Below are 25388 nucleotides of genomic sequence, written 5' to 3' on the forward strand. Positions count from 1 at the left end.
TTGCCGTCCGTCACTCGTATCTCCGTGGTCAAACCAGCTGCCGCTAAAATTGGAGACAGACACCGGCAGAGCAGAGAGAAGTCTCGGTGACCAGAGCATACGTAGTCACGTCTCTTGATGTCTGATAATTTTAATGAAATGAGCTGGTTTGACCACTAGCCCAGAACACAGGACCTTCTTCCTGTATTTACTTTCTTGCTCCCGCCCCCAGACATATCCGACCAATAAGAGGGCTGGATGTTCTTGCCTGATTTGTAATGACGCATTTTGGTACTCTAGGATTTTTCCAGGTGTGAAACCAAACCAAACCAAACCGACCGAGGGCAAATCGCTCCAAGTTTACTAACTCACCAACTGATTCGGACCAAAGCAAACGAACTACAGGTGTGAAAACGCCCTTAGTCGTGCAACAGAAAACTCAGATTGGACAGATAGTCTTGCTAGCTGTCTGGATTTACCCTGCAGAGATCTGAGGAGCATAGTCCTCATACTGTAAATCCATCAGAGTTTAGAACGCCAACATAAAGAAAGAGGAAGGGACCGAAAAGAGGGACATCAGGCGGAATTTCTGGTGGCACCAGAGCAATCCCGGAAATGAAACGCCGTGGATATAGACAAGGTGGACCACGGCATGACCCAAGTGTCTCAGTGCAGCGCGGGGGACTGCGTGATATGCATTGCTGACTGCTGTGTAACAGTGATCCAAAATGTTCTCCTCTCTGGTTGGACATTTAAAGGTGCCGTAGGTAGGATTGTGAAGATCCAGGACTTAGCCAAAAAATGTTAACATCGACAACTTCTCAGTCCCTCCCCCCTTACCGCTAAAGTCCAAAACCACCCCCACCCCCCCCCCCCCCCCCCCCCCCACCCCCCCGGCCCTGATTGTTGCATCTAAACAGGGAGCTGTGGATTTTTGCAAATCGCACTACAGGCTGTAGGTGGTGCCAGAGGAGCCAGATTCTTTTTTTTTAATGACCTGCTTCATGTAGTTCTACTGGAACATAGGGTCAGTTTCAGCAAATATGACAGAAAGTTAGTTTTATAAGGCTTACCTACTGCACCTTTAATAAAACTGTATTTGGGGAGTTCATGGCTAAGGTTACCTTTGTTGAAGTCACTGAGGACAATAACATGGAGTCGGGTTTATTTCGCTCCACTCACAGTATCTGGTCGGCGAGCGTGCGCTGGGCTTCCTGCACATTGACCTGCAGTGCGATGTAAACACCGACCAGGATGAATGAAACAAAGTAGTAAAAGCGTTTGCAGTTCATAAAGAAGGTTTCCAGGACAACAGTGCTGTCGGTGTCGGTGGTTTGCAGTTTTACAGGGCTTTTTCAATGTAAAATAAAGCCACACTAGAGCGCTGCTTACTGTGCTCCAAGGCTGCAACACAACAAGCACCTGGCCGCTTCGGAAACCAAAACTTGCGCATATTAAATTGGGAAGTGATGATTGGATTTGAAACCAAATCCTCTAAACAATTCCAACAAAGAAACGATTCTACTGGAATCGTAATTTTTGAAACGATTCCAAGTAGGAATCGGTTCTCGATGCCCAATCCTACTCCCACTCTGAAAAGTTGGAAGCCTGCCAGCTGCAGCGCAGAGTCTGTATCAATCCATACGCCAAGTTTCCTTGAGGCGTAAAATGGAAGATGATGAAACCTCTGTTTTTCCCCACCAGTAGCTGAAGTTTGTCCAGGTTGTTGCACAGTGAACACACGTTGCAGAGAAATAACGCGGTGCAAAGTCCATGCCGGCGGAAACGCACAAGCGCTCCTTCTCATTTCCCTCTCATCCGTTGCTTCACGGCAGAACGTCCAATAAATAAACAGATGATGGGAGAAAAGTTGTTTCCCTGATGTCCATGAGCTCATCTCTGGTCAAAAAGAGCTCTGGGTACCATAGCAGAAAGTGAATTAACAATAAAAACATCCCAAAACGATCCCAACACACTGAGGCAGACAATCTGCTGCGCCATCTTACCCAATTCATACAGAACGACGATCGCTGTGAGCAGAAGGTCTGCGGTGTGATCACTTTGATAGATGTTTGATACTAAAACGGAGAAATCTACTGAGAGTCTTTCTTTAACTTCCTTTGTGTTATCTTCAATCAACAAACTCGACTGGAATTACAAACGTGTCAGGCAAAACACAAGCATGTAGTTCCATTTTGGTAGAGGTACACGTCAGCTACGACGTAAACAACAGCGTAAGCTCCGAGCCTTTGCACGTAGCTTCTGTAGGTACGGCATAGCAGAAGTATAAACCCAGCTGTAAGACAATCAAAAGGTAAAGCCCTGATTGGTCTGTGGCTCATCTTGCTTTGGTCGATTAGCTGCTGTATTCTGCAATGTACAGAGTGTGTTTTGTGAGCAACAAAATATTTGAAGTCTATTTTGAAAGTTTTTCCTCGGGGATAGAGATTCTCAAATTACTCATCAACACTGCAGATTGCTTAGAGGTGTATGCATATTTGATACACAGAACTTTTTGTATGTTTTAAGATTCACATGCAAAAGCAGTTCTTTTGGTGACGGCTTTCAAGCCCCTAAAGCCAATCAGCCATGTGAGCAGTGGAAACTTTTAGGAGACCATCACACACATGAAGATTAAAGTTCCAGTATAAAGAGACATAATTTAAATTTTAAAAGCATCTCTACGCGATGTTGTTAAATGAGGGGCCCAGACGAGTGGGAGGCGGAGGATTCTTGTTCTACCAAGCAAAGAGAAGTGTACAGAGCAAAGGGAGGAAAGAAGGAAGGATGGAAGCAAAAGTGTAGAGTGTGGAGGGAAGACAGAGAGAATGAGGGAAGTGAGGTGAGAGCAAGTGTGGGACACTGCAGAGGATCAGAGCTGGCCTCCCACTGGGACTGTTAACCAGACGACAACAGAGGCAGCCAATTACAGAGAAATCACACCGCTAGCATCACAGCCATGCCTGGGGGGGGGGGAGGCTAACTTTGTCTTCTGCTTTGAGCCCATCTCGTGCTCATGAATGATTCATCGATCCTCACCAATCATTTCCATTTCGATTTATCTTCAGCCCCACCCTCAGCCAAAAAACCCCTAATATTATTTGATTTCCTTTTACAGAGTCATGCTGAGTGGCTGCAGTAATGTTTTCAATGACATTTGGAGGCTCTTTGAATCAGACTTATCTTGAACCAGGCGTCAGTGTGGCGCCACAGACTCCGGCTCCGAGCTGCGATCAGTTTAAATGCTCTGCTATGGAGCATCAGGCTGCTCCACGTTATTAATTACCTGCTTACTAATGCAATCACTGACATGAGATGAAATTAGTCCAACAGAGCATAATCTCATTACTTTCAGACACCGTTATAATTATAATACCAAATATAGCCGCAAGTGAGTTGTAAGGGTTGGAGCGTAATACATCACTCTGACTGAACATGGTTTAAGAAAATGAGACTTATAACTTATTTTATAACTTTTCTTTTAAGCTTGGAGAATGATTCTGTTGACTTATCGACATATGTTGTATCACATCAAGTGCATTCAATTCATCATGTCATACTGAGCATTTTTAAAGGTCCTATGACATGCTGCTTTTTGGATGCTTTTATATAGGCCTTATAATAATACTGTATCTGAAGTCTCTTTTATATAGGCCTTAGTGGTCCCCTAATACTGTATCTGAAGTCTCTTTTATATAGGCCTTAGTGGTCCCTAATACTGTATCTGAAGTCTCTTTTATGTAGGCCTTAGTGGTCCCCTAATACTGTATCTGAAGTCTCTTTTATGTAGGCCTTAGTGGTCCCTAATACTGTATCTGAAGTCTCTTTTATGTAGGCCTTAGTGGTCCCCTAATACTGTATCTGAAGTCTCTTTTATATAGACCTTAGTGGTCCCCTAATACTGTATCTGAAGTCTCTTTTATATAGACCTTAGTGGTCCCCTAATACTGTATCTGAAGTCTCTTTTATATACACCTTAGTGGTCCCCTAATACTGTATCTGAAGTCTCTTTCCCGAAATTCAGCCTTCTGTGTCTGTAGCTTTAAATGCTGCTGAGGAGGAGAGAGGGGGGGCAAGGTGGAGGGTGGGGGTGTGGCCTTGACCAACTGCCACTTTGCTTGTTTGCAAGCCATGATGTCTCTCTCTTTCTCATGGGTAGGTCAAATTCTCTGAGCGGGCAAAGCAGAGAAAGGGGAGGTAACCTTTCTCCTAATGACCTCATAAGGAGGAGATTCCAGATCGGCCCATCTGAGCTTTCATTTTCTCAAAGGCAGAGCAGGATACCCAGGGCTTGGTTTACATCTCTCACCATTTCTAGCCACTGGGGGACCATAGGCAGGCTGGGGGAACTCACATTAATGTTAAAAAAACCTCAAAGTGAAATTTTCATGTCATGGGACCTCTAAAAAAATCATTTAAATATGAAATACTTGTGTTACGAATAGAATAGAAGTGAATGAGCCATATTGATGTTAGTGAAAAGATGAATACAATGTAAGAGAAAGTTTTCACTCTGAAATGGCCCTAACCCTAACCCTCAAAGACATGTTGAAACAGCTCTCAGAGAGCACAAATCAGACTGCACTAGGAGTCACTTTTCTACATGCTTTGCATGGAGAGGGAAGCCAACTATCACACATTGGAATGCCACATCTGCAGGGAAACGAAAGAAGAAAGAAAAAAGAAAGAAAGAAAAGATAGTGAATATTTCCAGCGAAAAGATCTTTTTTTTGGGGGGGGGGGCATTTTAGGGCTTTATCACATAGGGCAGATGAAGACATAAGAGGGGGAGAGAGAGGGGGAAAGGGCCGCAGGCTGGAATGAAACCCACGGCCGCTGCGGCGAGAACTGAGCCTCTGTACACGGGGCGCACGCTGAAAACAGGTGAGCTACCCAGGCACCCCTGAACGTGGGCTTTTTGAATTCTGTCCATGGGCGAGAATGTAAACCCCCCCACCCCCCCCACCTCCTCAGCCAGAGCTGTTGATCAAAGCATCTCAGTGTTGCATACAGATACACTCCCAGTTCGGCTTAGCAGCACAAGCAGGGATAAAAAATTTTAAAAAAGTTCAGTGGCAGCCCAGACTGTTAGGAAGGTACTTATTTTTTAGGAGGTGGCTTCACATTTCTCTGGGTAAAGGAGAGAGCTGAGGATGATGAAGAGAAGTGGCACTGAATAAAACATTACATTTACTGGGATAGTTTTGCCTGCATGAAGAACATTTCTTGCTCTCTTTCTGCAGCGAGCCATGTGAGCGGAGCAGAGTGAGGACCGAAACACATGCTCTAGTTTCTAGCCTCTTTAAACATTAAAAATAAAATCATCTTCTTCTTTTAAAACATTGATAACAAGCGCCCTGAGGAAATCGATGGCTGAGTGATATTAACCTAATTCTCTCTAACAGAAACCCTCTTTGCGAAATTCCTTCTGATCTCCAACTCTTTTACACAAGTCAAACTCCAGGCTTCTCAAAGACATCACAATTGCGTGTTTTCGAGGCTGAATAAAAGCGTGGAGTCCGTGAAACAGAATAGAGGTGTTTGATGTGAGAGATTTGGCGGAGCGAATTCAGTCTCTGACAGAGCTGTTGCTGTGGAGCCGTGGCCTCCTCCCTGGGTGACACTGCAGTGGTAATGAAGCCTGATACTGAGCCAGGATCTGCAGCTCCCAGATGACCCTGCTGGGCAGCATATGGTAGCCCTCACTGTGGCCCTGGTGGCCACTGGCCTGTGGCAGCATGTCACCAGTTGAATTGGGAGGAAGGCTCATGTGGGAATACTGAGTTTGAGCTGCTGTAGATGTGGTTGTCTTTGTTAAGACGTAAAGTGCCGCTTTTGTTTTCTGTTACATGGTCTTCTGAGAGAAGACTGCTTATATGGGTCAGGCAACACTCCAGTTTTATTCTCAAGTCTCAAACATAAAAAATGCAAATGTAAGGCACATGCTCAGGCACTATTCTTTCTCTTTAAAAAAATGTATCATGATATCACTGTTTAGTTTCAAATCAACCTAATCGGTCAGATCCAAGAGGTCCAGAAATGTGCAGTCAGATGTTCAATAGATTTGCTTGGGGGGAGGCAGAGTAAATGCGAGCAATTGTTTTTGCAATGCGCTCAGGTTTGATGAACTTTGACCTGCAGATTTGCACTGAGGAAACCTAGAGATATTGTTCAATCCACTTTCACTTTAACCTCCCCTCTTGTTCAAACAATTAAACCATCATTTGGCCCAATAATAAACTTGTCATCATGAATGTTCATACCAAATTTCATGGTGTTCCATTGAACAGTAACTGAGATATTACAGTATGGACCAAAGTGGTGGACCATGATCCGTGCCACTAGTGTGTCTGAAAACTGTATGTACCTAATGACAGTGTGTGTAGTTTGTTTAAAAGCTTTAAACTACCTGTTTGTTTCTCCCACAGGGGGCCTCGGTCAGGCGAATAATAACTGTTGTCTCTGAGAAGCAAAGGCTAAGAAGTGTGATGTTGTCAAATCCTAAGGAAGGAAGTCAGGGTGGATAAGTGGAAGGTTGGGTGTACAAAGTGTTCAACTTAAACAGAGACTGCTGTTTGCAACCTGTCTCCTCCCTTCACTCAAAGATGGTTTGAAGGAACCAAGAACTTTGAGCCTAAACTTACCCAAGTCTTAATTATAGTAGCCAAGTGGCAGATTACAAAACGCTCATAAAACAGATTGAAAACCAATTGTCAATCCACCCATGACAATCCTCATACCATTTAGGTATGAGGACTTGCAAATCCCCTTCTGTCTAATTATTCCATTCTAGCTTCCCATGCTCAGTTCAGTTCAGTCACTTTGTAATCCCAGATGGGAAACTTCATTTGCAAACAGGAGTGCAAGATAAAAAACAAGGGCACAAATAAATGAAAAGAAAAAAACAAGTAGGACAATGTTTCCTGTACTTACAATTGTACCCAATACTGCAGCAGCAATCTCTAAAATATTCTAAATTACATGTGCACATTATTAAGACGAGATATTGCACAGGGAACAACAGAGTTTGTATTCCTCTTGCTCTTGAACCGGGGTGCTCTGAATCTACGGCCTGAGGGGAGAGTTTCAGACTCAAAGTGAAGGGGTTGGTTTGTGCTGTCCAATATAGAAAATACTTGCTGTACAACTAGCTTGCCGTCAAAGGGGTTTGTGGGATACCTATCACCTTACCAGCCACCTTCACGATGTGGCTTAGATGTTTTTTGTCCCCGATGTTCAGGTTATTATACCAAGCAATCATGGTAAAAGTCAGAACAGATTCAATTAAAGCTGCAAGCAGCATTGAACGGGCCCTCACACTCTGCGCATGTTGGGGTTGCGGGCAGGTCACCGGTCGCCACGGCTGTGTATTTCTGCACGCACGAGTTAGACCTGATTCCCATCATGGAGTGCATAGCGTTAAAAATGACATATTTTATATTTTGTACCACTTCCTTTGTCTAGGGGCCTCATTTATAAAACTATGTGTCAAAAGTGGCATATGGACGGACATGCTCATGCACGTCCTACGCCGGTTTCCCTTTATAAATCACAATCCACTCAAATGTGGCGCAGCTTTGGCAGCTTCATGTCACGCCCATAGTTGCCCTTAAATAGTCAGTGAAACGTCCCAAATGAATATTCATTCATGCCGACATCATGAGCACAGAGGAAAACTATAAAAAGGAATTTCATTCAATGTGAAGTTTGTGTCGAAAAGAGGAAACAATGTTTAGGGCACAATGTGGGCATGACTAATGCCGAAAAAACTGTAGAGTGACAACATGTTGCAGACCCAAAAAGAAATGGTCTGATATTAATATCTAGCTACATCTAGAAAGTGTTTCTGCCACGGGACGCCGGATCTGAGAGTCTTCTTGCTGTGTGAAGATTTGGTGCCTCTGAATCCTTCCATTTGCCAGATCTTCCACAAGTGCAAAATCAGCCAATGTGCATCATTACGCATGTGATGGCATGCCTTTTTATACCCATCCAAAAGCTACAGGGGTCGGAATTAATCTAATTGTAAATTACAAATAGTTCTGCGCAAGGAGCACGAATAACTAGTAAAACTTTATTTCTATTGCACCTTTCAAAATGGCTAAAAAATGCTTTACAATAAAAACAAACAGTTAAAACAAAAATAAAACAGTCTAAAGCCATAAAAATGAACACTATAAAACACTATGATGCTGTACATGATGACCATATTAAAACGATGTGCTCTGCCAGACAGAGGCAACTTCCATAACATGCAAATATATTTACAGAACATATTTGAGTTTTCTTTTTGCAAATCTTCAGTTGCATTTACGATAGTATCTTGTTTTAATTTGTTTGTCTTTCACCGCAGATCGCTCAAACAGGTGTTTGTGTAGGATATTAATTGTAATAATGGCTGGTGTACAGTCTAGTTACAAACCACTTCCTGTTTCGCGGCGTTATATGAAAATATCACACCATGCCACGCCCACACCGCTGGCCGAAAGTGCAAAAGCTTCCCAATTTACCTTTGGCATGGTCTTTAGATTGTACTGACCAATTCTGAAGTCAATTGGGTTAAATCTGTAGGAGGAGTTTGTCAAAGTAGTCCACAAATGGTCCAAAAAGTAAAAAAAATGCAAATTCCTGGCTGCACATGTTTATGGTTATGTAATGAACATTAACACCACATGTATTTATTTTCAATTTATTTCAAGCAATTTTATCGCTACTCTTTTTTGCTGTGCTAATGTTATGTTCTTTTCACCAGCTATATTAGTTTTTGCTGCAGATTTGTTCCATTCTCCCCACATATGTCTATAACGTTTCATTTAATCTCTTATGTAGCAGGAAACAAGTATCAGCATGAACATGTTTTTTTCTGTCTTTATTCAAACTACTCCTGCGTGCCAGGCCTTTTATCTGCTGCTGGTGCTTTTTTTAAAGGTCCCTGAATGCTGGCTCCAGCCTGGTATTGGCTCAGCCCAGCCTGCTGGAACAATTTTGCATGGCAGCCAGTCCTGACTGATTGCACTGCTTGTTAGTCTGTCTTTGATCATTAGGCGGAGCAATGTCACCGCCTTTAGTGTCATCTATTATAATTTGGCTTGTGTCACTTTGATCTTAACAAATATTCCAGTTTTTGAAGCCGTTGTTGGGCCACGTGCTGTGTACTTCAAGCTTCCCATTAGATGTTAGCCTGGTGATAAATAATTTACCTGAGTGGATTTTTCTCCTGCATGTTCCCTCTGCTAAAACCAAGAATACAGAATCCACAGCCAGGACGTTTAGAGTGAATGAGAGAGGGAGCGTGTAACATATAAATAGCTCATCTTTGTCCCTTGGTGGTAGCACCTACATCGGTCCAGTCCATATGGCCCTGTTAGTCTGCCCAGAGTCCAATTTCCACTGAGTCAATACTCAGTAGGAATTTTGTGATTGGTTATAGAGGACACAGACACACACACGTACACACACAGTGCGTGGCACTATCTTTGTGGGGACCCGTCATTGACATAATACATTCCCTAGCCCCTAACCCTAAACTTAACCTAATTCTAACCCTAATCCTAAAACCAAGTCTTAACCCTCAAACAGCCCTTTAAAGTTCTGGGGTCCATGCATTTTGGCCCCACAAAGCTGTCCGGACCCCACAAGTATACTGTATTCCCAGTTTTTGGACCCCACGAATATAGTTAAACAAGAACACACACACACACACACACACACACTGTATGGTGCAGTACAGTACAACCCCCCCTCTACAGACCATGCAATATGGTCATCGGCTAGTACTATGCTATATACAACATAGCAATATGCAGCATATTTATTATTTCCTATTTGCGTATATATTCTTGTAATTTTGTATTTAAATCTTATTTTTAACGTGCATTGTGCATTTACTATTTCCCTGTGCTGTATCATCACCAAGTAATATTCCTGTGTACATTGATTTAGCCAAAAAGTTCTTTCACACAATTGGATTTCTTGTTGTCCTCCCTAGTTGCCCAATAAAGCAATTGAGGACAGTGATCAGTTGCAACGCAGAACTGCGTTACAACTCATCATTGTGTTGGTGGTATGTGACTATAGTGTGACATTTAAGTATTGCTCTTTTGCACTAAAAAGCAATCTGACAGCAAAAAGCAGAAGATTATCTATGCATGTTCATTTATATTTATATATTCATGTTCTTGGAATATGAAAGTATGCTTTAAGGCGTCGTGTTACAGAGGTGGAAGCCTTTCAGGGAAATATCCGTACCTTTTGAAAGGGGACATTTTCTTGTAGCAACGCATTACAGCTGTTATTACTGCAAGGACGTACCCTACTGCAATTCATTTGTACTGTTAAAAGTACACTTTTTTTCTATGTAGGCAGACATCTTTACCTGATGTTTCTGTTTTCAGACATGGTGCACATCTTGACTTTTGACAAGCGGACTGTTGTTGTGAAGAGGGAACATTTCAACATGTGGAGAAATGTGCTTATCTGCTTTCTTTCCAACAGTGAGACTTTCAGATGAATATCAACCTCATGTCTGTGTGTTAAGTACAGAGCTGGAGTCACGTTAGCCTAGCTAAGCATAAAGACAGGAAGCTAGCCTGGCTCTGTACGAATTTTTTAAAAAGCGCTTACCAACACCTCTAAATATGCATTCAGATTAAGAACAGCCGTGCATTAAAACAATGGGGGTTGCATTGGTGCGGGTGTGTGGTTTCAGGGGCGGGTAAGACCATGAAATTATCCATCCATCTTCGTCCGCTTATCCGGTATCGAGTCGTGGGGGTAGCAGCTCCAGCAGGGGACCCCAAACTTCCCTTTCCCGAGCCACATTAACCAGTTCTGACTGGGGGATCCCGAGGCGTTCCCAGGCCAGGTTGGAGATATAATCCCTCCACCTAGTCCTGGGTCTTCCCCGAGGCCTCCTCCCAGCTGGACGTGCCTGGAACACCTCCCTAGCATCCTTACCAGATGCCCGAACCACCTCAACTGGCTCCTTTCGACGCGAAGGAGCAGCGGCTCTACTCCGAGCTCCTCACGGATGACTGTGTTTCTCACCCTATCTCTAAGGGAGACGCCAGCCACCCTCCTGAGGAAACCCATTTCGGCCGCTTGTACCCTGGACCTTGTTCTTTCGGTCATGACCCAGCCTTCATGACCATAGGTGAGGGTAGGAACGAAAACTGACTGGTAGATTGAGAGCTTTGCCTTCTGGCTCAGCTCTCTTTTTGTCACAACAGTGCGATAAATTGAATGTAATACCGCACCCATCGCCCAAGGTACTTGAACTCCTTCACTTGGGGTAAGGACTCATTCCCTACCTGGAGAAGGCACTCCATCGGTTTTCTGCTGAGAACCATGGCCTCAGATTTAGAGGTGCTGATCCTCATCCCAGCCGCTTCACACTCGGTTGCGAACCAAACCAGTGAGTGCTGAAGGTCACAGGCTGATGATGCCATCAGGACCACATCATCTGCAAAAAGCAGCGATGAGATCCCCAGCCCACCAAACTGCAACCCCTCCCCACCCCGACTACACCTCGATATCCTGTCCATAAATACTACAAACAGGATTGGTGAAAAAGCGCAGCCCTGGCGGAGGCCAACCCTCACCTGAAACGAGTCCGACTTACTTCCGAGAACCCGGACACATCTCTCACTTTGGTCATACAGAGATTGGATGGCCCTGAGAAGGGACCCCCTCACCCCATACTCCCGCAGCACCTCCCACAGTATCTCCCAGGGGACCCGGTCATACGCCTTCTCCAGATCCACAAAGCACATGTAGACCGGTTGGGCATACTCCCAGGCTCCCTCCAGGATCCTTGCGAGAGTGAAGATCTGATCCGTTGTTCCACGACCAGGACGGAATCCGCATTGTTCCTCTTCAACCTGAGGTTCGACTATCGGCCGAACCCTCCTTTCCAGCACTTTGGAGTAGACTTTACCGGGGAGGCTGAGAAGTGTGATACCCCTGTAATTGGCGCACACCCTCTGGTCCCCCTTTTTGAACAGGGGAACCACCACCCCGGTCTGCCACTCCTTAGGCACCGTCCCAGACTTCCACGCAATGTTGAAGAGGCGTGTCAACCAAGACAACCCCTCCACACCCAGCTCCACCTCCCGCACAAGTTCCGGCTCCTTCCCCCACAGAGAGGTGACGTTCCACGTCCCCAGAGCCAGCCTCTGCCGCCCGGGTCTGGTCCGTCGGGGGCCCCTGACCTTCACTGCCACCCATGTGGCAGCGCACCGACCCCAGCGGTTCCTCCCACAGGTGGTGGGCCCATGGGTTGGAGAGAGAGGTGCCACATAGCTTTTTCGGGCTGTGGCTGACCGGGCTCCGTGGCAAACCCGGCCACCAGGCGCTCGCTGACGGGCTCTCCATCTGGGCTCTCCATCTGGGCTCCTCCGGGCAGGGTCACTCTATCTCTACCTCGTTTTTTCATAGGGTTTTGAAATTAGTGATTGCCAAATGAAGCCTCATGAAGCTTCGTGAAGCTTGTTTTGGTGGAACGTGTGTACGTTCAAAAGTAGTTTTAGTCGTGCAACAGCACACTCAGATTGGTCAGATAGTCTAGCTAGCTGTCTGGGTTTACCCTGCAGAGATCTGAGGAGCAGTTAACCATAGTCCTCATAAATACGCCAACACAATGGAAGAGGAAGGTAATAGACATCCGGCACAATGAGGGACATCTGGCAGAATTTCTGGCAGCAGCAGAGCAATCCCCGAAATGAAACGTCGTGGATATAGACCAGGCCATCACTGAATGAAATACAAACAAGGAAGTCCAGTATGACCAATGGAGCTCAGCGTAAATTCTTGCAGGAAGACTTCTAAACTTAATCACATGTCTCTCTCTTCTAAAACTGAACAGCTGTTAGAGGCGTTCACTTTTATCTAACCAATCAGAAGTGGCCTTGAATTTCACGAGCCAATCACAGCATGACATCCCTGTTTTAAAGAGAAAGTCTCTCTCTCTGCTGCTCAGTTGTCATTTCAGGCTAAGAGCACAACCCTCCTTCTCCCCTTGCTCCTCCGGTCTTCATCTTGCACGGCTTCTGGTTGTTCCTCCGACAAGACGGCCGTCGGCTCCTTGGTTCAGTCTTTGGGTTCCTCACACCACCATCAGTGTCTAGACTCCATCGGGGGATCGGCTTCTGGCTTTCTAACCCCCTAAATATATATATCTTTTCATAATGATGGAGTCTAATCTCCAAAGACTGTACATGTCATATCATGCATTCGTACAATAAATCTTTGCATATCTGCAACGAAGTCTCTCCTGATTGAAATAAATCCATGAGGATTTCACAGCTCTGGAAAGTTATCACAGCAGCAATTATTTGATCTTTTGATGCAAATGGTACAAAAATGCTGTTCACATTATAATCATCTGCCAGGAATGTGCGCGGGCAAGTATTAGATTGGCCTTGTCCAGTGACGCTGCATTGCCTTCAGTGTTGTAGCCCCGTCCCTCTGGAACACCCTCCCTGCAGATATCTGCAATGCTTCTATCCTGGACATGTTTAAAAATCTCCTCAAACACCTGTTCACCACAGCCTACAACTTCTTGTACTTCCTTAGCTCTGATTCCCCAGTTGGTATTCTTCTCTGTCTCAGAATTGGTGTTGTTAGTCTATATCGAAATCCAGACAGCTAGCTAGACCTGTCCAATCTGAGTTTTCTGTTGCACGACTTAAACTACTTTTGAACGTTCACATGTCCTCAGGGTGTAGTGACACAAAGAGACAAAGTGATTGTCATTTGCATGTGTGCACAGGTGAGAGCATGACTTGTTTTACCTGGCCTCTAGGGGTGTAACACTACAAATATAATACACAACACATAGGACAAAATGCAGCATCTAGGAACAAGGAACAAGGAACAAGACGGGCATTGTCAATCAAACAAAAAACCCAGAGACAACCAAGGACTGAAAAACAGAACCAAGGTATTGCTGTAAAAAAAGATGTAAGGTCAAAATCGGGGTTGAAGCCAGGGAAACTGGTGCCCCTCAGTAGGCTTCTCTTTGTTTTAGGCGTAGGAGTTTGTCCCCAGCCCTGGCATCAAAACTGATGACCTCAATACCTGACACTTTCAAAGTTCCCATGTTTAGTGTTTGGCCATAGGATAATTTAGATTCCCAGTACAAAAAGTGTACTTAGGTTCGGAAACTGTCTCTTAATCTCCTTTTTGTGAGGCCAACGTGGGTAGTATTACAATTTATGAAACGGGTGATTGGATAAACTTTGTTTGAAAACACATCTCTATCAGTGTCAGTTTTCATCATATTTACACAGTAGTTGCAATTACCACAGGAAAAATTACCTTTAGGTTGATCTGGACAGCTTCTTTGCTATAGCGTGTAACAAAGTAAGGTTTCTGTTTTTACTTTGGTTTAGGATGTAGTAATTCATTCCTTTCAAGAGACAAAGCTCTATTGTGGCAAACTGTAGCAGCAATCTCGCCGTCCGTCACTCACATCTTCATGGTCAAACCAGCTGGCGCTAAAGTTGGAGACAGACACCGGCAACGTCTGCAGCAACGTCTGCTCTGGACAATGTCTGATTACTTAAATGAAATGAGCTGGTTTGACAATGGAGATGCAAGAAATATGCACTCATCCAGAATACACGACCTTTTTCCTGTATTTACTTTCTTGCTCCTGCCATAGACACATCTGACCAATAAGAAGAGGGAACGTTCTTGGATTACGCTTGAATTATACTTGGATTTTTCCAGGTGTGAAACGAAACCGAACCAAGGGGAAATCGCTCGAAGTTTACAAACTCAACAACTGATTCGGACCAAAGCGAACCAACTATAGGTGTGAAAACGCCCTTAGTCTCTGGATATGAAGGGATATTATTAACAAGCCATGGTGGGTGAAAACTGTCCGCATGCAATATGGTATTTTGGTCAGTTATCTTTCTAAAAATAGAAGTGTGCAAAAAGCCTTGGTCATCCTTAGAGATCTGTATATCCAGAAAGTTAATGACTTCTCAGTCGTACTCCAAGCTTAATTTAAGATTAACATTTTAACTGTTTACATAAGCATGTACATCTAAAAGCTCTTTCTCTACCCTGAAAAGAACCAAAAAGCATCATCAATGCATCTACCCCACCACAAAATGCTTTCTTTGAATGGGTTGTTAACAGAAAAAAATGTGTTGTTTCTCCCATAGTCCTAGACATAATTAGGTGCAAAACAGTTGTTGTCTCTAGGCAGAGGAAAGGTTACAGCTCGGTCACTCATTGGTTAGGATTTCCTGACCGGGACAGTCAGGAGTGTGTGTTAGTTTAGTAGTTGACAGGTAAATCAGCCAATCACATTTTGCTATTATAGTGGGCGGGACAGAAAAACATCGCCCTACACCTTCCAGAAGGCCGCAGCGATTGATTGATTGTAATACATTTTCAAGGAGAAGTAGGCATGTGGGGGATTTGAATGAATTAATGATTTTATTATTGTGTCATGCACACAGAAAGTATGCCCAAACGGGCTCACAAGACACCATTATTTATAAGAAAGGACCAGATACCAGAATAGCAAAACAAAATTTAACAAATGAAGCTTCTTTTCTTCTTTGCCATGCTTTAGAGACAAAAGTCACCAACTTATATATCTAAACAACCACTCCGTTTGGTCGTCATCAGTACACCAGAACATTTCAGGATTTTGAACAGACATTTCATGAAAGATATGTAATCTTCTCATCATAATATGGACAATACAAAAGAAAATGGGATTCATTGTCAACTTCTCCTAATTGACATAGTCATCGCACAACCTTTTATCTTTTGGGATATTTTTTTAAATCAACCAACTTCAAGGGCTGGATGTATTGGGTAACGTTAACGTTAGGTAACGTTATAGTTTGAATTACAATTATGTCAATTTAGCTAACTTTAGATATCAACCATAACAGTGTGGTTTGGAAAGACTAGGATTGCCACTGTTTGTTATAAATCAACCTGTGATTAAGCATATATGATACCACAATCAACTAATCAATCAGTTGTACCAGCAGGGATATAGCAATGTGCGTGTGCGCGTGCACACCTATGATATGTTGGTTCCTTTGTTTGCTGTGTGTCAGGGATTTTTGTGTTGCTGATGGTGTGTGTGTGTGTGTGTGTGTGTGTGTGTGTGTGTGTGTATATGTGTGTATGTGTGTGTACACACACATTGGAGCTGTGTGTCAGAGCTTGTTGTGCAGCATGTTAGAGCTGTTCACATCTTTAAAAAAAACATTATGACTTTGCGACGTTGAAGGCCCAGTGCCAGACATCTCAGTTCGCTACTGGTGTGTGTGCATTAAAGCCTTATGAAAAGATGGGAGTTTGTTGAACAAGTGAGCAGCAAAGTGTGTCTGCAGGATTCCTTTTGGCTTTCTGCCTTTACATTAAAGCTGACCCACACATACATCACGTACACAACAACCCTGCCTGCAGATGTGTTCCACTATATCCAGTCTAAGATACTTCAGAGCCAGATACTGTCACACTGTGCTGTGAAACGAGCCCCACAGCAAGAGTCTGCGTCAGAAGCTCTTGAGTAACGAGACTGTGTTGGCAGCCGTGTACTTTAGAACTTTGTTTCATGGCTCAGGCTGAGACTTCTTGTTTTTTTCCCCCTTATAAATATGAAGGAACAGTTGGTGGAATGGGCCCGAGGTAAAACTGCAGTTGACTTTTGAGAATACAAGTTGTTTTTCGGTGTGAAGACAGCCTAAAGCCGAGAAAGGTGCATTTACATGCAATATCTGAGTGTTGAAACAGACAGTCTGTGCATCAAATGAGTTCCTCTTCGACAGTGTTAGTTATTATTGACTGAGGGGATCCAGCTAGGCTTTGGTTTTGCTCATTGGCAGTCAGTCCAGGAGGACATGTTTGACAATTATGGAGAAAAGTTTTTTTAAGCCAGTTGGAGATAATGGGAGGTTTAGCTGCTGTCACCTGGATAGCCATGTGATCCAGTACATAGAGACAGAGCATATTAAAGGTCCAATGTGTAGGAATTTCTCCCATCTAGCATTGAGATCATATATCGCAATCAACTCTCTCGCACCACGCAGTTCAAAGTACGTATTACAGCTACGGTAGCCTTCACGCTTCAAAAAGCCGGTCTCTTGCTCTTTTCAATATCATTTTTCTTTTTCTGCGCGAAGAAGAAGACTCCTGTTCCTGACATTTGGATTTTGAATACGTGTGGTCCTCCATGTTTCCTTCTTCATACTTGCCGGGGCCGGGAAGCTACGATACCCATTAGCAGCACCTGTGAGTTTATCATGTGACAGCGAAAACGCGAAAGGCGGAGCAGTATGTACTGTATGTCCCTTACCGGCTAACGTATTTCAAGATGGCGCATGAATATGTACCCCAGTTCATGCAAATGCAAATGTAAAATTTCAAGCCAAAAGGAATACTTGGAATTGATGGTGGTGGTAAATATTCATGAAAAAAGACAAGTTTGTGAACAGGCAACACAGATTTTGAGAATGAACAACTAAACACGTTACACACTGGACCTTGTGTTCACAGGAACTGCCAGATAGTTTGTGCAGACCTTTAGTTCATCTGTTGTCCTTCATGATATCAGAAATTCTGTGTATACTGTCACAAACTGGCCCAAAGAATGTAAAGGTTATACTTAACGATATAATTTTCAACATTTCCGACATTAAAATGTCTAAAAACTACTATACATATTATATATATTGTGTTGAGTTGTGTACTACTACAAATGTTTCCAACAATGTTCAAACCCAGAGAAATCTGTCATTTTATTTAAGGTAACGGCCCGTTACATTCAGGCGCCTGTCAATGGCATCATTTAACCTCTGACCCCTCTATTCGCTCTAACTTCAGAGTAAACGCCAGATGATACGTCAGAGAGTGGTTGTTAATCACAATGTCACAGACGTACGGTAATACAGCATTTATTCTGCCACACAGCATCATTCTTTCATTCATTACATGTATATTATTATTCATGAATGATGAATGATTCATGAATATTAATTCATATTTCAATATCAATCAGCTTACTACCTTGTGCTATAAAGACAAGTGGCTCATGCCAGCAGCCAAGCTATGTGAACCAGAGTTTCCAATACATTGACTTATTTGTGACAATATTACCATTGACTGCTAGCCTTCAAATTCCCTCTGCACGCAATAGGATAGCGCTACAACCAGGCTGAGCAACGAAGAAGGTAGCAAAGCGAAGTGATAGATTCAACTTTTGCCGTATCCGGTCAGCAAAACTCCAAACAAATCTTCCTTTTTTAAGAATGACTTCAGTGCCGTTCTTTGTTCTTTTCTCAAAGAAAAGCTTATCTCCAAGTCTTCCAGAAGACCGCTGTTCCCAGCAGCAGCAGTCATAAGCCCGCCCACCGACTCTATACACGATGTGATTGGCCTGACTAGAGTTTGGTTTTTCCAGCTTGCAAGCCAACGGAGAGTGCCTAGACCCCCCTGGCTGCAAATAAAATTTGCTGCCGCTAGGGTGCGTCTAGATTTCTGGGCTAATTGACTGCAATATATTGATTTTTTTTCTTTTTTACTATTTACAATGGGTAAAATCTTATGTCATTGTTTATCAGACCACAAATGAGACAAGAATCAGCTAGCTACCTGGCTCGAGTTTCTACAGCCGCCAAATGAAGGTTCTTTCAGCTTTTACCAAAAATACAATCTATTTCTGTTTCTGTGGGAGACACTGTACACTACTGTTATAAAGTTACAACATTAAACACACTCATAAAGTTATACGAATAGAAACGCTAGGCTACCCCATGATTAAATTTGTCACGTAACATTAGCTACAGTAGCTGTATGGGTAGTCGACTCATCTAGGTTAGCAAGTTATGTAAGCTAACGTTACTTGCGGCTATTTCATTAGAATGAAATGACATAACGTGAATACACATGAACATTTGTTTCTGCCCGAGTCACGTCAAATACATTTTCATCTGCAGTGATGGTTGTTTAACAACGAAGACAACAACTCCCATGATCCAATGCTACTTCATGACGTCATCAAAGTCCGTCTTCTGGTATCACTAAAGTGAAAACAAAACTGGTTGGTCTCCAGTTGACACCAACCACTTCAGCCTTACAGGGACTGGAATGTGGCATTCTGACCCAAAAGAAATGCTTCTTAAATATAAAACTAATGGGTTTGCAAATGATATTTCCTTCCACGATCCACCAAAAACTAACTTGTGTTACACTCCTGAAAGTCTTAATCAATATACCACCAAAGGCAGCTAAACTCAATTTAGCAATTAACAAACTACAAGGTTCATGAACCAGATTGGTCAAAACCAATCTTCAAGCATCCATTTGTCACACTAAGGCTAGATCTAACCTCACTAAACCTGTTTGTGACAAACAAGGGAATGTAACAAGGAAATAGTACACACAAGATATTTACTTAAAACAAATGTAATTTATTCAAACTAAGGTGGACAAATGGACAATGGAATGCAAGCAATGCATAGTGTAGATGTGTGCTGTGGAAGTGTTGATGATGCAAACCAATAGAAGAGGATGTAAGGTGGATGTCAGTCATTGGAAAAGAGATTCAGAGTGAATATATGGGCCTGCTTTCATAGGCTGGAAAGAGGCGGAACGATGATTTTGACTAAAATGCTGCACACCGAGTGTGGCTCAGTTTCCCAGCTGATGTCAACTAAACATTTGTCAGGTGTAAATGAGGACTCTGTAAAACTCTGACCCATGCAGTACAGACTTCTACATAATATGACTTAAGGGCTAATAATGAGCTCTCTAACCCTAACCCTATCTGTCTTCAGTTCTTCAAACCTCAGCCTACTGTATAGAAGTGCTCATATGCAGACACCGCCTCAGATTCAAAGCTACTAACTGAAGGAGGGATGGGGTGAGCCGTCTACCAGGAAGAGGTTTTAATCACGTTTGCACAGTCAGAGATGGAGAGGCTGGATGTGAGTGGGTGTCTGCAAAGCAAAGGCACACATTGTTAGCACTTCTATCACAAACATGCCCTGTCTCATTAGACAAAACACACTCATCCGCAGCCTTTCTTTTCTGCAGATCTCTATTAGAGATGTGTGTGCGAGCTTGTGTTTGGGTTTTTCTTCTGCATAAAGACACACTAAACAGTGATTTCTTCAACACCAATTTCTGTTTTTCTTTCCCTAAGCAGGTACCGATGGGGGTTGGGGTGAGGGTGCAGGGGCTAACAATAGATCAGCACCTGCATGATTCCATTTCTACCCTATAATGGATGAGAAAGCCTGAGAAAATGAAAGACAGTGCACTTCACTGTGGAGGGAAACCCATCAGGGTGAATAACTGTGTAAACCACAGGGCGTCTTTGATCTGGGGTGAGGAGCACGGCTGGGTGTGAAAGTGTGGCGGCAGTGCACGTGTACCAGGGTGCATGGACAAGCCTCTGTGAGTAATAGTCTCAGTATGCTGAGATGTTTTCTGAACACCTTGTAGATACCACAAAGGTATACATGTTTATACCCGTTATAGTCTTCACTGTTTCATGCTACTAGATATAACAATGATAACCCAGACTGCGACAGAATATTAACCATTTATTAGCCCATGTCTTTACAGCAGTATGGCTAACATCAACGACAGAAGCTAAAGTTACCCACAATCCATCAGGTGTGTCTCACTACGGAATACAGAATAGCCCAAAATACACAACAATACCTGTTCTAAAGAGACTGTCCGTCCCACGAAGAACGACAGCATCAGTTCTTCCGCAAGAGCCCCGAAACGACATCTTTTTATGTTCCAGTGACAGCGCCTGTAGAGGTTGAAGGCATTTTAACGAGAGCAAAGAGGAAGTCAGGTGTGGTGGATCAGCCTGTTCTCATGAACCATACAAACGAAAAGCTACAAAAAGTAAAGCACTGTAATTCGTATGATTTCGACGTTTTTCTTTTTTTTTCTGTATGCACCACATTGACTGCCACAGTAGTAGTAAGGAAGGAGTTGGGGGTGGGCGTTAAAAACCATGACTTTCAAGCCAGGGAGCGAAGTTCGCTTCCTGGGGAAAACAAAAGACTTTCACCAGGAAATGCATGTTCCTTGGGAGTGTTTTAATCCAAACCACAATCTTTTTCCTGAACTTAACTAGCTGTTTTGGTGCCTAAACTCACTTTTTCATGCCTCCCCCGAAACGACCAGCAGCTCGCGGTTCTCTGTACCTGGCTCACAGTCACCTATTCTTGGGTAACTGAACCACCAACTACCGCTGACCTGACAGAGCACCATGCGGAGCAGCTCGGTAGCGGTTAAACACATCTACTAACTGCTTCTGATATGACTGAGCTGTGACGGAGGTCTGTAGCCGTGTCACGAAGCTCTGTAGCGGCTTAAACAACAAGCAACTGCTCTGTAGCACGGAGCTCTGTTGCCGACGGTCTCCTAGTTTTCGTGTGATATCATACATTTTAGTGTGCATAACTTATCGTACCACATCATACGAACCCGTTCATGAGAATGCGTTGGGTGGATGGATGGGTCAACAAAATATCAGAATATCAGACTCTCAGACACTGTGGTTTCCCGTTTCCTACTTTTTCCGACGGTCAAAGTTGATTTCTATTAACCTTCTGTTTATTATTGCAACCATGACAACAAGGGTCCTCTTACCTTACCAATGTAGTCATTCATTGCACACGTGCTCAGCCTCAGACAGGAGAGTTGTTAAGCGGGTCATCACCGCTGCCCTCTGCCCTCCCTGGTAGACATCTCCAGCTCCCGCTGCCTCTGCAGAGCCACAATCATTCTGAAGGACTCTTCTCATCCTGGACACATACGGTTTGACCTGTTGGCCTCTGGCAGGAGCTTCAGGACTATCAATGCACAGAAGTTTCTTTCGCTCTGCCATAAGCACACTTTTTTTCTTTTTTTCTTTAAGAACGTATTTATTAAATGTTGCAATGGTGTGCAAATGCAAATGCAATGGTATCATAGGATCATAAGGGAGAAAAATAAGAATTGTTTTTTTTTTTATATCTAAACTGGGGTTGTGCAATTAATAAAAAATGTAATCATGATTAGCATTTTGCCTGCTAATGATCACAAAAACAGAGTAATCGAGAAAAATTGTTATTTTGCACATTACGTTTTTGCAAGTAAACTCTTATTTTTGCCAAAAAAATCGTGATTATGATTTTTTTCCATAATCGAGCAGCCGTATAATACATTTGGTGGAATAAACACAAAATGTACACCCATTAGTACATATACAGTTGTGTTCAAAATAATAGCAGTCCAACATCACTAACCTCATAAATCAAATTTTTTGGTAGAAGTGATATTTCCACATGGCAAATAATTTACTAGTAAGTGTTGTAGAGTCATAGAAAACCAACAGACCCAACAGTCATGACATGCATGCTGCTCATTCTGTGTAATTTAATCTGTAATTGAAAGGGGGATGTTCAAAATAATAGCAGTGTTGTGTTCAGTTAGTGAGGTGATTGATTCTGTGAAGAAACAGGTGTCAGTTATGGCCCATATTTAAGGAAGGAAGGAAGCAAATGTTGTGCATGCTGGTTATAGTGCATTTCACACTGAAATACTCAGCAAAATGGGTCGTTCCAGACATTGCTCTGAGGAACAGCGGACTTCGATTAAAAAGTTGATTGGAGAGGGGAAAACATATAAAGAAGTGCAGAAAAGTATAGGCTGCTCAGTCAAAATGATTTCAAATGACTTGAAATGGCATCCAAAGCCTGAACGACGTGGGAAAAAACGGTCCACTACCATTCGAATGGATCGAAGAATAGTCAAAATGGCAAAGGCTCAACCAATGATCAGCTCCAGGAAAATCAAAGAAGACTTAAAGTTAGGCTATGTGAAGCAAAGCTATCAGCTAGAAGCCCCCGCAAAGTCCCATTGCTGAAAAAAAGACATGTACTGAATAGGTTGAAATTTGCCAAAGGACAATGCAGCAGACAATTTGTCTGACGACCCCCATGCACTGAATTCAAGCCACAGTACACTGTGAAGACAGTAAAGCATGGTGGTGCAAAAATCATGTTATGGGGATGTTTCTCATACTGTGGTGTTGGGCCTATTTATCGCATACCAGGGATCATGAATCAATACATCAAAATACTTGAAGAGGTCATGTTGCCTTATGCTGAAGAGGAAATGCCTTTGAAATGGGTCTTTCTACAAGACAATGACCCAAAACACACCAGTAAGCGAGCAAAGTCTTGGTTCCAGATGAAGAAGATTGATGTTATGGAGTGGCCAGCCCAATCCCCAGACCTCAATCCCATAGAAAACTTGTGGGGTAACAATAAATAAAAAATGCTGTTTCTGAGGCAAAACCCAGTAATGCAGAGGAATTGTGGAATGTAGTTCAATGGTCCTGGGCTGGAATACCTGTTCACAGGTGCCAGAAGTTGGTCGACTCCATGCAACACAGATGTGAAGCAGTTCTCAGAAATAATGGTTATGCAACTAAATATTAGTGCAGTGATTCAAAATAAAGTAAACCATTGAGACATTTTTCAGTTGATACAGTAAATGTTTGAGTTTGTAAAGAAAACTGCAAATACTGCTATTTTTTGAACAGCCTAATATTCCTTTTTCTTCACTTTCTGTAAAGGTATAACACAAACTTGATCAATTTTGGTCATGTTTTGATTTGAAATTGAATGTGCAGTGTTCCCAATGCATTGATATTATGGAATTAAAAGCTATTCTAAGGATTTTGAGCATTATTCACTTTTTTAAACACACTGCTATTATTCTGAACACAACTGTAAATTCAACTACACATGTCTACACAGATGCATCTGTGCATACGTCAAACCATCATCGCCAACCCACAGACTGTGAAATATTGGTAACTCTTTACTTGAAGGGGTGTGCATAAGACTGACATGACACCGTCATAACCAGGACATGACACCTGTCATTAACATGGAGTCTTTATGAATGTTCATGACGGTTGTCATTAAGTGTCTTTTGGTAAATTATGACACTTTCTATGCAAACTTAGCATTGTTTGAGATGTCTTTGTTGTGACCACCTGACTTAACCTAGACGACATAACCATAGTTAGACCAGTTAAAAGTAATTAAAAATAAGTGTTTGTTTAATTGCAATACCTTGTTTCGATATCAGCTTATTACATAGTTACAACGAAGATGGTAAGATAGTAAGCAGAGGTAAAATGAATGGTTCAAAAACACTGCAATGTGTCTCCAAACTTTAACTATTAGGACGAGAAGTGTGGATGAGCAGGAGGTTTCTACAGCACCTGCTACCAGCAAATGATGCAAAACAGTAAGGAGATATGACCCAAGTTACCTTAAATTTGGATTCAGTTGGAGCAGGACGGAGGAAGTAGAGCGTGGCTGTGGCTGTCAACAATATATATCGTTTTAGGAATAAACCTGCTTCCTACGTGAACTGTCCATAACTGCAAATCAATTTTAACGTGGGCCATAATGGCCATACTCATGTTTCTTTTTTTAAGGAATTTAACAGTTGTGGAAGACACATGATGTTGTCCTGCTGATAGGGGTATCAGATCAGAAAACACTTTATGTGCCGTTCTGGAGGGCATTGACAAACAAAGTATTTAGTCATTTAGTTTAGAGGACTTGTTGGATCTTAAAGCGTAACTCTCGCCAAAATGCAACCTAAGGTCTTTTTGTGAATGTACCCGAGTCAAACTTTCATTTAAAAGCATATTTAGGACGGAATCGCCACTTTTAAGATTTACCGTATTTTCGTTTTTCGGTCAAATGGCCTTTTGAATATACTAGCCTCAAAATAGCTATTTTTAACACTAAGAAGGCTCGATACAACATGAAACTTTGCTCGAAGTATCACCAGGGTCTCTACACATGAACTCGAGCATTGAGAACATTGTTTGTGTACACACAGTTTACTAAAAAGAAAGGTTTTGAACAACTCACCATAGGTCTTGTTGTTTCCGGCCGCTACCACCTCGGCAGTCGATGCGAATGAACGGACTCCATATGAAGCTCCTTTTTCAACTACAAGGTCTATATTGTTTTTCAATAACGACAAAACAAGAAATAATCCGTGCATTTATATGGAACTAAGCTTTAGGAGCTTTCCATCTTTACTCTCCTCCCTGTTACGTTTCGGAAATCGATTGTTTTTGACTGATAAAATGGCTGCGGCCGGAAATAACAAGAGCTACGGTGAGTTGTTCAAAACCTTTCTTTTTAGTAAACTCTGGGTACACAAACAATGTTCTCAATGCTTTCGTTAAGGTGTAGAGTCCCTGGTGATACATCGAGCAAAGTTTCATGTTGTGTCGAGCCTTCTTAGTGTTTTAAAAATAGCTATCATAGTAGTGCTCCTAGCACTCCCATTCAAAAGGCTTTTTGACCGAAAAATGAAAATACGGTAAA

General features: G+C 42.8%; 1 long non-coding RNA gene across 1 annotated transcript; it reads right to left on the reverse strand.

Annotated features, from left to right (window-relative positions):
- Window positions 1-248: 248 nt before the first annotated feature.
- LOC116058711 lies at window positions 249-14807 on the reverse strand. Its single transcript, XR_004107097.2, has 3 exons — window positions 14696-14807; window positions 9039-9041; window positions 249-273 (listed from the first exon to the last, which is right to left on the reverse strand). It is a non-coding gene; the product is annotated as an uncharacterized LOC116058711 (long non-coding RNA).
- Between the last annotated feature and the right edge of the window lie 10581 nt (window positions 14808-25388).

The sequence above is a fragment of the Sander lucioperca genome, chromosome 11 (assembly GCF_008315115.2).
Source record: "Sander lucioperca isolate FBNREF2018 chromosome 11, SLUC_FBN_1.2, whole genome shotgun sequence".
In the NCBI taxonomy this organism is placed as follows: domain Eukaryota; kingdom Metazoa; phylum Chordata; class Actinopteri; order Perciformes; family Percidae; genus Sander; species Sander lucioperca.